The sequence below is a fragment of the Microcebus murinus genome, chromosome X, assembly GCF_040939455.1.
Source record: "Microcebus murinus isolate Inina chromosome X, M.murinus_Inina_mat1.0, whole genome shotgun sequence".
NCBI lineage: Eukaryota > Metazoa > Chordata > Mammalia > Primates > Cheirogaleidae > Microcebus > Microcebus murinus.
This window is the reverse complement of record NC_134136.1, coordinates 111,768,355-111,779,582: the sequence shown is the minus strand read 5'-3', so window position 1 is coordinate 111,779,582 and position 11,228 is coordinate 111,768,355. Positions and strand designations below refer to the sequence as shown.

General features: G+C 41.3%; 2 pseudogenes; one reads left to right on the top strand and one right to left on the bottom strand.

Annotated features, from left to right (window-relative positions):
* Positions 1-227: 227 nt before the first annotated feature.
* Positions 228-908, bottom strand: LOC142865818 (ferritin heavy chain pseudogene; annotated as a pseudogene).
* A 3,045-nt stretch (positions 909-3,953) lies between these two features.
* LOC105855585 (2',5'-phosphodiesterase 12 pseudogene) lies at positions 3,954-5,845 on the top strand (annotated as a pseudogene).
* Positions 5,846-11,228: the final 5,383 nt, after the last annotated feature.

The window sequence follows — 11,228 nt, the reverse complement described above, 5'->3', positions numbered from 1 at the left end:
TTTTAAACCCGCACACAGAGATCTACCCTTATTCCTCAAAGGTGAGAGTTTTGCATACACAAATCAACCAGATACCTTTACTGCTTCAAGAACCAGATAACTTTAATGGAAACAATGGTAACACTGAAAGGAAAAAACTTAAGTGAACGTTCTGAAAGAGCAATCTGCACGCCAGGCTAGTGGCCTGACCCAGGGAAGGCACCCGTGGCTGTGGGGACAGTCCCAGCTCAGTTCTTCTTGTCACGGCCACCCAGGGTGAACTTGTCAAAGAGGTACTCGGCCAGGACGGCGTCCCGGGCCCTGATCTTGCACAGGTTGGTGAAGTGGCTTCCCAGCTCCTTGATGGTCTCGACCTCCTCCTGCAGGTAGTGGCTCTCCAGGAAGTCGCAGAGCTGCGCGTCGCCCTTGATGGTGGCCAGCCGGTGCAGCTCCAGGAGGCTCTGGTTGACGCTCTTCTCCAGGTGGACGGCGCACGCGATGGCCTGCAGCCCGCCATCCCAGTCGTCGCTGTCTGCCTTCTTGACGTCGTAGAGGCAGACGCGGCCCCCGCGCTGGTTCTGCAGGCGCATCAGCTTCTCCGCGCGCTCCCTCTCCTGGTGTGACCGGCGCAGGAAGTAGCGGGAGAAGTGCTTCAGGGCCACGTCGTCGCGGTCGAAGTAGAAGGCCATGGAGAGGTACACGTAGGAGGCGTGGAGCTCCAGGTTGATGTGGCTGTTGACCGCGGCCTCACAGGCCGGGTGGTAGTTGAGGCGCACCTGCGAGACCGCCGCGATGGCGGGCAGCGAGGGCGCGGGGAGCATGGAGAACGCTGAGGCGCCTCGGGAGCGCGGGCTGGACAGGGCAGCGGCCGGGGAGGCCTTAGGGCGATCTCGGGGTCGGCGAGGGCGGTGGGCGTCGAAGGGTGGGCTCCAGGCGGTTGGCAGGTTAATGGCGGCACTTCTGCCCAGGGACCGGAAGTGGGCCTGGGGGCCGTTATGGTGTGGGGGTATTTATGGGGGCAGGGGAGGGGGCGGGGAGCACGAGGCAGAGTTCCGTGTGCAACCTGGGTGACTCGGCACTGCCTGGCCTCTGTTGAATGTTTAGTTTTCCAATAACATTGCTAGTGTCCAGAGACTTTCTCTTATCCTCTAAATTCTTCTCCTCTTTAACAGCCTGCTCTCATTTTATAAATCTATTGTCTTCCTTAAAATGTTAACGGTACAAATTTGTATCTTTTGGTAAAGTCTCCTCTGTTTCCTGTGTTTTATCTTCCCTTCCCCTCCAGAATTACTTCTTTTCATTCCTCATGACCTCCTCTTCACTTGCCTCAAATATCTGGCAAACCTTTGTCCATTCATGATTGGGACTCAAGGACTCTTTGGATTAGCCTAGGTACTTAGCACCAAGCTGGTGTTCAGTGGTGACGTCCTTTCGCTAATAGGCCTCTCCTGTGAATGAGAGGGCATAGTGGGTCAGCTAGGGAGTGGTCTTCTCCTTTGGGGATAGTTCTTTGGCTCTTGCAGGTGGGATAGGAACTATCCCCATGGCAAAAGCATGGCATTTTCTCTGGCATTGGAAGCCTTTAGTGGATTTTTCTGCTAGGTAGATGTGTGCTTTATGTTGTTTTCCTTCTGCTGTGCAGTTCTGCTGTTTTCTCAAACCTTGCTCTGATTGGGTGCTCTTTCTGGTCAAGTAGTTACTGTCTGTGGAGTGTAGTATTGGGGGTCCTAAAACCATCAAATGCCACTGATGTTTCCTGCCTCTGAACAAATGTGAACCTGGAAGAGCCAAATCTTTCAAGATGGATCCCTAGTGGCTAACTGGCCATAAATTGAAATAGAGCCAAGCAGCCATTTTCTGACTAGAGGTCACTACACAACACCTTTGTTCAACTTTGGGACTTCTAGAGCTCATCCTAACCAAGCTGCTAATCAGCCTGCACCTAAGCAACTGATGAGGGCACAGCTGTATCAACCAATGGGAATGAAGCAAGTTAGAATCCTTCATTTGCATAAACAGACTAGAGGGGAACCTGCACAGGAACTTCTGCTATAATATCCAAACACACCCTTTGTTCTCTAGAAAATACTCTTTTCTTTTACACTGAAGGTAGCATCTCCTTGGTTTGCAAACTTTTCACTGGGATAAAATCTCTTTCCTTCAACTTCCTTTTCAAAGAACTTTTGTCACACACCCGGTGTAAGTAGGGGTGGATAAGGGGCAGAGCAGGCTAGGGGAAGGTGGATTCTGGCATTCAGGGAGTAAATCTTTAATCTCACAGTTGATCTAGGACCCTCTGTAGTCGTTTGATTTCATTGACTATGTTCTTGTACTTTGAGTGTGCTTAGCTTTCTACAGCAGGTGTTTATATTCTCTGGATTTTTCAATCTGAAAATGTTCTCCATTTCTATCCTCCAAGCATTCTTCACATTTTCTGGTTTGTTAACTGTATCCTTTCTATTAATAGTTTGTGTGTATGTAGATAATTCTTTGTGTCTAGTCCACCATCATGATTCGATTATTTTTTTTTTTACTTTTTAAACACATTTTGTGTTTTTATGTTTTATTGATACATAATGAATGTACATATTTTGGGGGCACATGTGATAATTTGTTGCATTCATATAATCAAATTAGGGTAATTGGGATACCCATGACCTTAAGTATTTATCTTTTCTTCGTGCTAGGAACATTCAAATCATTCTCTTGTAGTTATTTTGAAATCTGCAATAGATTAATGTTAACTATAGTCATCCCACCAATCTATCAAAAACACAAATACTTATTTGTTAAATAATTAATACATTTACGTGGTTCAAAAACCACATGGTTTTTCTCTCTGCAGGCAACTAGCGGAGTATTACTTATAATCAGTAGGAGAAAGAGGAAGAAATAATATTCATGTTAAGGAAAAATATAGTGATATAAGATAGGGAACTTTAGGAACATATTCTTTATAAGCATACTCTTTTCTTTTCAAGTACACATGGAGCATTTAACAAAATATACCATATTCTGGGCCATACAACAACATAAATTTAAGTGGATTCATTTTTTTTTTTTTTTGAGACAGAGTTTCACTTTGTTGCCCAGGCTAGAGTGAGTGCCATGGCGTCAGCCTAGCTCACAGCAACCTCAAACTCCTGGGCTCAAGCAATCCTCCTGCCTCAGCCTCCTGAGTAGCTGGGACTACAGGCATGTGCCACCATGCCCGGCTAATTTTTTCTCTATATATATTTAGTTGTCCAATTAATTTCTTTCTATTTATAGTAGAGAGGGGGTCTCGCTCTTGCTCAGGCTGGTTTCAAACTCCTGACCTCGAGCAATCCGCCCACCTCGGCCTCCGAGAGTGCTAGGCTTACAGGCCTGAGCCACCGTGCCCAGCCTAAGTGGATTCAAATCATGGAAGATACCTTCTTTGACCACAATGGAATTAAATTATATCATTAATAGAAATAAATCAATAATAGAAAGATATCTGAAAAATTCCCCAATATTTGGAAACTGATAATATACTTCTAAACTATACGTAGGTGAAAGCAGAGGTCAAGGAGTATTAAAATTATTTGGCACTAAATGCTAACAAAGTACAAAATATCAACATTTGTGGGATGCATCTAAACCAGTGCTTACATTGAAATTTAGAGCACTAAAAGCCTATATTAGAAAAGAAGAAAGGTCTCAAATCAATTATCTTACTTCCCAGGTTAAGAAACTAAAAGAAGAAGAAAATAATACTAAATCGGCCCCCAGCCTGCACTTTCGACAAACCATGCAGTCTAATATTTCCCTCTGGTGTCTTTATATTTCCTTCGCTTCTCCCTCATTATGACCAAGTTTGAAAATAAAAATTAATCCGCAAGGATGTAGAGACACAAATGGCTACAAAAAGAGCAGTTTAGGGGGCGTGGCGAAAGTGCGCAGCGGAAGCACAGCATGCCCTGTCTTCTCTGTACGCAAGTTGCGGAGTATATATGAGCTCCAAAGCTGGCGGCGTCTCGGCTTGTCACCTGCTGGCCCAACAGTTTCATGTGGAGTCTCTCACCTCCTGCGCAGCGCTTCGTGGAGTCCAGATAGCTGTGGAGCAGCGCAGCCAGGCCGAAGCGGCGACTGAGACAGCGGCAGTTGCGATGGAGCGCGCTATCGTGCGCTGTGTGCCGTCGGAGCCCAAGCTAAGCCTATCATTAGCGCTGGCTGATGGCAGCCAAAGAACATGCAGTGCGACCAGAGCGAGCCAGTGGGTAGGGCTCTCAGCTGGATCGCCTGGAACGCCATCAAGGGCCACACTAAGGCAGCCGCCGCCAAGAAGAGCAGGAAGAACTGGCAGAACTCTATTGGCGGTGCGGCCTGTGCTGGGCCTGGGCCCCGGCCAGAGTTGCTACAGCCTGTGAACCCGTGGTGAAGCTGTACTGCCGCAGGAGGCAGTGGCTAAGGACGTGCTCGATGTGGACGCTTGGAAGGACGGCGCGGTGTTGCAGATGGACGATGTCAAGTACAAAGTGGAGCGCAACCCACCCGCCTTCACTGAGCTGCAGTTTCTGCACTACATTATGGCGGGCTTTCCTGTGTTCCCCAAGCTCAGCTTAGAATTTGGGGATCCCACCTGCTCGCTCTTCTGCTGGTACAAGGAAGCCAAGCCAGGAGCGGCGGAGGTTGAGGTTGGTGGCCCCTCGTCATTGTCCCCTTCCTTGCCCTCTTCTACTTGGATGGAGACAGGTGTGGACGAGTGAGTCTACATCCCGTCCAGTGTTGACATCGGACTACGTCTCTTGCTTCATTGCACCCCAAGCAATGGACAGCGCTTCAGGCTGGGCCAATCTGGAAGAGGGTAAATGTGTGTCTGGTGGAGGCTGGGCCTGGCACCTGCACATTTGACCACCGGCATCTCTACACTAAAAAGGCGACAGAGGACGCTCTCATCTGCACTGTCTCTTACAACATCCTGGCAGATACGTATGCTGAGACTGAGTCTCCTAGACAATCTTGTACCCATACTGTGCTCCTTACACCTTGAGGCTCGACTACCGCCAGAACCTTATCCAGAAGGGGCTCACTGGCTACAAAGCCGACGTCATCCTGTTTGCAGGAAGTTGACCTGGATGTGTTTTCTGACAGCTTGGCACCCGCCCTCGAGGTCTTTAGGCTAGAGAGTGTGTTTTGAATCAAACCGCATGAAGGCCTGGCTATTTTCTACCGAAAGTCTAAGTTCAGCCTCCTTAGCCAGCATGACATTTCTTTCCACGAGGTCCTGAAGTCCGACCCCCTTCACAAAGAATTGCTGGAGAAGCTAGTTTGATACCCATGGGGGCAGGTGAGGGTGTTCCAGAGATCTTCTGTACTTCAGGTTTCAGTTCTTCAGGGTACAAAGGAATCTTCTAAAAAGATATGTATTGCTAATACCAATCTCTACTGACATCCAAAAGTTGGGTACATTTGTCTCATTCAAATGGCAGTAGCCCTGGCTCATATTAGACATGTCTCATGTGATCTGTATCCTGGCATTCTAGTTATATTTTGTAGGGACTTTAATAGTACGACATCAGCAGGAATGTATCATTTTGTCATCAATGGAAGCATTCCAAAGGATCATGAAGACTGGTCTTCCAGTGGGGAAGAGGAAAGATGCAACATGTCCGTTACTCATTTCTTCAAACTGAAAAGTGCTTGTGGTGATCATGCTTACACAAATTATGTTGGTGGCTTTCATGGATGTCTAGATTACATTTTCATTGACTTAAATGCTTTAGAGGTTGAACAGGTGATTCCAATACCCAGTCACAAAGAAGTTACCACCCACCAGGCCTTACCAAGTGTTTCCCATCCCTCTGATCACATAGTGTTTGTATGTGATTTAAAATGGAAATAGATTTGTGTTTAATGGAAATTGTTTTAGGTGTGAAAAGGAAGTTACTTTAGCAGAAAATTGAATATGAATCAAAGCTTATCAAAGAGGAAATTAGACACTAAGGTAAAATGTTTATACCCTACTAGTTACTCCAGATGCCTTTATTATGAAACTGTTCATAATGTTTGCATCATAGTTTATCTTTGTTTCTTCCCCCCTACACTTGGAGGAAAAACATTTATGACTTGCAAGAAGAAAATTGAATTATTGTGTATATTTTTTATAAGTGATTTTTAGCTAGTAATTAACAATTTTTTTAAGTATCATTTGAATGATCTTATTTTTCTTTTATGACATTACATTCCAAATTGAATCCTGTTTATATAATTAGGGGAAAATGCATATAAGTTAAGCAGAGAGACCTAAGTTCTGACACATGAAAGGAATAACATTACGGTCTACCTCTACCTCAGTTTGGCTAGCAATTTACTACAATTTCAGAGCTTTAACAAAACATTAAAATATACTATCACTTGGTATTGCTTCTTATCCTTCCTTTTTCAACTAACCATGTATTTTCATTCTCTGATTTTTAGGATTTTAGTTTTAGTGTATGGTACACGTGGACATAATTTATTTCTCATTCTTACTGCAGTTCATTTTAATTTTTACAATGCAAGCACAATTTAGTATAGAAAGTGAGTAGCAACATATTCAACTTGATCACATTGTATGTCGTTAATTACTCTTGCCTAGGAAAAATGTTCATAAATCAACAGGATATTTCACCAAATATCAGAGTAATACAGCACAACATATTACTTTATGAGAAACTACCTAAAGATATGGGCTGGAAATTTGGGGCGAACCTTTGAGCATTTCTATCCTTATAAGTATTTTTGAAATTGCTGGTTTTTTATAAACATGAAAAAGGGCAGTAGTGGAATTTTTGAGCATCTCTGAAATAAACTATTCTTTATAGAAGACATGAGCATTATAGTTTGAGTTACAGGACAACATTGTGTATGTATAATTTATATATGCATTATAAAAGAAAACTTAAATATGAAGCCAAAGTCTTTAAAATTAGAAATTATAAGCAGTTGTATTAGTGTCTAGCCCAGAGTGGTAATTGATCCTTACTAACTCAGCTATCACCATACATTATTTATAATGCTTTGACTGTTGCTCTTTTGGTGTTCAAGATAACTAATGTTGATTCATATTTTCTGCACTTAATTTCTAGCTCAGGTATTAGAAGCCCACCCACCTCAAGAAGAACTTTGATTTTCTCCAGTCATGAAAACCCTTATTTCAAATTCTTTAATCACTGGACCCAATATTCTAATAATTATCATTTGATAAAGTAGTCTATATTTTCATATTCTGTTCACTATCCAATGTATTATTAACTCTTAGTTTGAGAATGAAAGTGTTTTACTTATATATCAGATCAAATCTTGAAGTACTTAAATTACTTAAAGGGAAAAATTAAGGTAGCAGTTTCTTGGGATCTTGCTTAGAAAAAGTTATGAATAAAAAATTGATGCTATCAAAAAAAAAAGAAGTAGTACTAAATCAAGCAGAGGGAAGTAAGAGTTTGTTGCAGGTCAGGAAGTGTTTTATAACCTGAGACAAAGAGTAAGACATAGAGGATCCTAAGTAAAGCAGGGTTGAAGGAAAATCTACTCTTATTGGAGATTGCCTCCAGGAAGAGGCCAGTTGGTCAGCTTTAAGGAATGTGGTTGGGCTAGTAATCTGACATAGATGTCTAGGTGAGAACTCCTTTCCTATTGCATTATGCCAAAGGGCACAGGATGACAGGCATGGGGCAGAGTGAGGGTTCCTGGTAGGCATAAGGCCAAAATATATTGAGGTGATTACCCAATGCCTGGTCCTTTGAATGATGTATTGCTTCATAGCTAGAACCAGGTGACTAGATAATGTAAGCTAACAAGTAAAAATTACCTGGAAACGATTCACATATGCCCATCATAGGTGAGATTATGTTAGCCTTCTCTTTCCTTAAATTTTGCTCTCTTTCCTTCTTTCTCAGTTTCACTCTCTCTCACTTCCCTCATTAAGTGGAAATAGAGAAAGTGAAGTGATTGGGGAAAGATAAAAAAATCATATTTATTTAGGAAGTGGATAATGTAGGAAACGTAAAAGATTTAAAAAGGCATAATGCCAAAACCCGACAAAGCCATCAAAAGAAAACAAAAACACAGACCAATATGATGAATGTAGGTGTAAAGATCCTGAACAAAATATCAGCAAACTGAATTGACCAAGATATAAAACTGATTATACACCATGACCAAGTGGGATTTATCCCAGGAGTACAAGGCTGTTTCAACCTATGAAAAGCAATCAGTGGAATTATTAATAAAGTCAATAAGAGACAAAAATAACATATCAATAGACACAGGAAAAGAATTTGACAAAATCTACCACCCTTTTTATGATAAAAATAGTCAAACTAAGACTAAAAGGAAACTTTCTTAACCTGGTAAAAGGCATATATGACAAACTCAAAACTAGCATCATACTTTAAGGTGAAAAACTTAAAACTCTTCCCTAAGATCAGGAACTAGACAAGGGTAACTAGGTGAGAAAAAGAGATAAAAGGGTTGTAGATAGGAAAAGAAGATGTAAAACTATTTTTATTTGCAGGTAACATAATACAAATGCATTATAGGAATTAATGAACAAGTTCACCAAGATTTCAGGATATAAAATCAATACACAAATATCAGTTGTATTTTTAAACACCAGTAATGTAAGGCCGGGCACGGTTGCTCATGCACTCTGGGAGGCCGAGGTGGGTGGATTGCTCGAGGTCAGGAGTTCGAAAACAGCCTGAGCAAGAGTGAGACCCCCGTCTCTACTATAAATAGAAAGAAATTAATTGGCCAACTAGTATATATATGTGTATATATATATATATATATACATATATATATATTAGCTGGGCATGGTGGCGCATGCCTGTAGTCCCAGCTACTCGGGAGGCTGAGGCAGCAGGATTGCTTGAGCCCAGGAGTTTGAGGTTGCTGTGAGCTAGGCTGATACCACGGCACTCACTCTAGCCCGGGCAACAGAGTGAGACTTTGTCTCAAAAAAATAAAGAAAACACCAGCAATGTACAATCTGAAAATAAAATTAAGAAAATAATTCTATTCATAATAGCATCAAAAACAATAAAATATTTAGAAATAAACTTGACAAAAGAAATACAAGGGTATACACAGAACACTATAAAATATTTTTGTAAGAAATTAAAGAAGATCTAAATAGGTGTAAAGACATTCCATATTCATGGATCAGAAGACTTAATACTTTTGAGATGGCAATAATCCCCAAAGTGATCTACAGATTTTACAAACGCTTCCCTATCAAAATCCCATTTTTTGTTTTTGCCAGAAATTGAAATGCTGAACCTAAAATTTATATGGAAAAGAAGAGAAAAAGTTGGAGGGCTCACACTTGCTAATTTCAAAACTTATTATGAAGCTACATTAATAAAGACTGTGTGGCATTAGCATAAAGATATAAATAATCAATGGAATAGAATTGAGGCTCTGGAAATAAACTTATATATGTCAATAGATTTTTGACAAAGGTAGGGAATAATTTCTTAAACAAATGATGCTTGGATAACTGGATAGCCACATGCTAAAGAATGGATTTGGAACCACTACTTTACACCATATACAAAAAGTTAAATCATAAATGGATTGTAAACTTAAATATAAGAGATAAAACTATAAAACTTTTAGAAAAAAAATAGGAGTAAATCTTCATAACCTTGGACTAGGCACTAGTTTCTTAGACATGACACCAAAAGCACAAGCAATAAAATGAGCTTTTGTATTGATTGGCTGATGAAAATATGGCAAAAGAAAATATAGATAAATTGCACTACATCAAAATTAAAACCTTGTGTACTTCAAATCAAAAGAAAGAGGAAAAACCAATGCACAGAATGGGAGAAATATTTGCAAATTATGTAACTAATAAGGGTTTTATATCCAGAGTATATAAAGAACTCTTACAACCAAATAATAAAAATCAACCTAGTTTTTAAAATGAGCAAAGGATTTGGATAGACATGTCTCCAAAGAAAGTGTGTAAATGGCCAATAAGCACACTGATAGATGCTGAACATCATGAGCCAAAAGGAAACTGCAATCAAAACTGTTAGGTCTGGCAGAGGGTAAACAGATGGCAAGGAAGTGGCTAAGTGTGGAGAGCTGGAACTGAATTGTAGCAAGGAACCAAATTGTGGCTAGGAACAGTTCCCTAGTGGGAACATACATACTAAAAAGTTCCTAGTAACCTTGAAGTGACCTAGAGCTTATTACCATCTTAATTAGCATAACATGGGTGTGGCTCCGTGAAGGATTCTGGGAAAGATGCATGCATTCAAAGGGAAACTTACATATCCAACCTGTTATGTAACCTGTCATGTGATCTGTTATATAACCCCAACCTCTCAATCACCCCAAAAGGTGGGAAAAAACAAACAATCCTGTCAGGAGAAAGGCAGGACAAACTAGTGAACTTATAAAAGGCAGATGTGCTCAGACTATGGGGTCTTTCTCCACTCCTGGTGATTGACCTGTTCCACTCTCTCTGGAACATATTTTCACTTTGTGTAGCTTCATTCTTTACTTTCATTCTTTCTTTTAAGTGATAAGCTGGTTGTATAAAATTGCTTTGTGTTTGTGATCACTCTATCATCAGCTCAACTCAGTACCAATACTCATTCTTGACACTGGCAACTGGGGGACCAGGGTACCTCCAGAGGAGCCTAACAAAAACCACAATGAGAAATGACTTCACTAACACTCAGATGGCAAAGATAAAAATGACCCAAGATAAGAAGTTTTGATGAAGATGTGAGGAAATTGGAACTCTCAAACCGTGCCTGTGGGATTGTGAAATAATGCAAATGTTAGAAAACAGTTTGGCAAGTCCTCAAAATCTTAAGCATATAGCTCCCATATGACTCAGCAATTCCTGTCATAGGTTTATATCCAAAAATAACTAAAAACATATGTCCCCACAAAATCTTTTACAAAAATATTCATGTCAGCATTATTCACAATAGCCAAAGACTGGAAATAAACCATACTAGTGGCCCAGACCACCCACCCCACCCTTCCTCACTTCACCCCAACTCCCATGTCCATACAGTTTACACAGGGAAGAATAATTCCTGTTTTCCATGGGCCAATGGAGTATCTTTTCCTTCCATCCGTGGAGAACCTAAGCTGCATGGGGATGTGGTATGTGTGGGTGGGTGGAGAGCCCCCTGGATACCCGTTTTAAACCCGCACACAGAGATCTACCCTTATTCCTCAAAGGTGAGAGTTTTGCATACACAAATCAACCAGATACT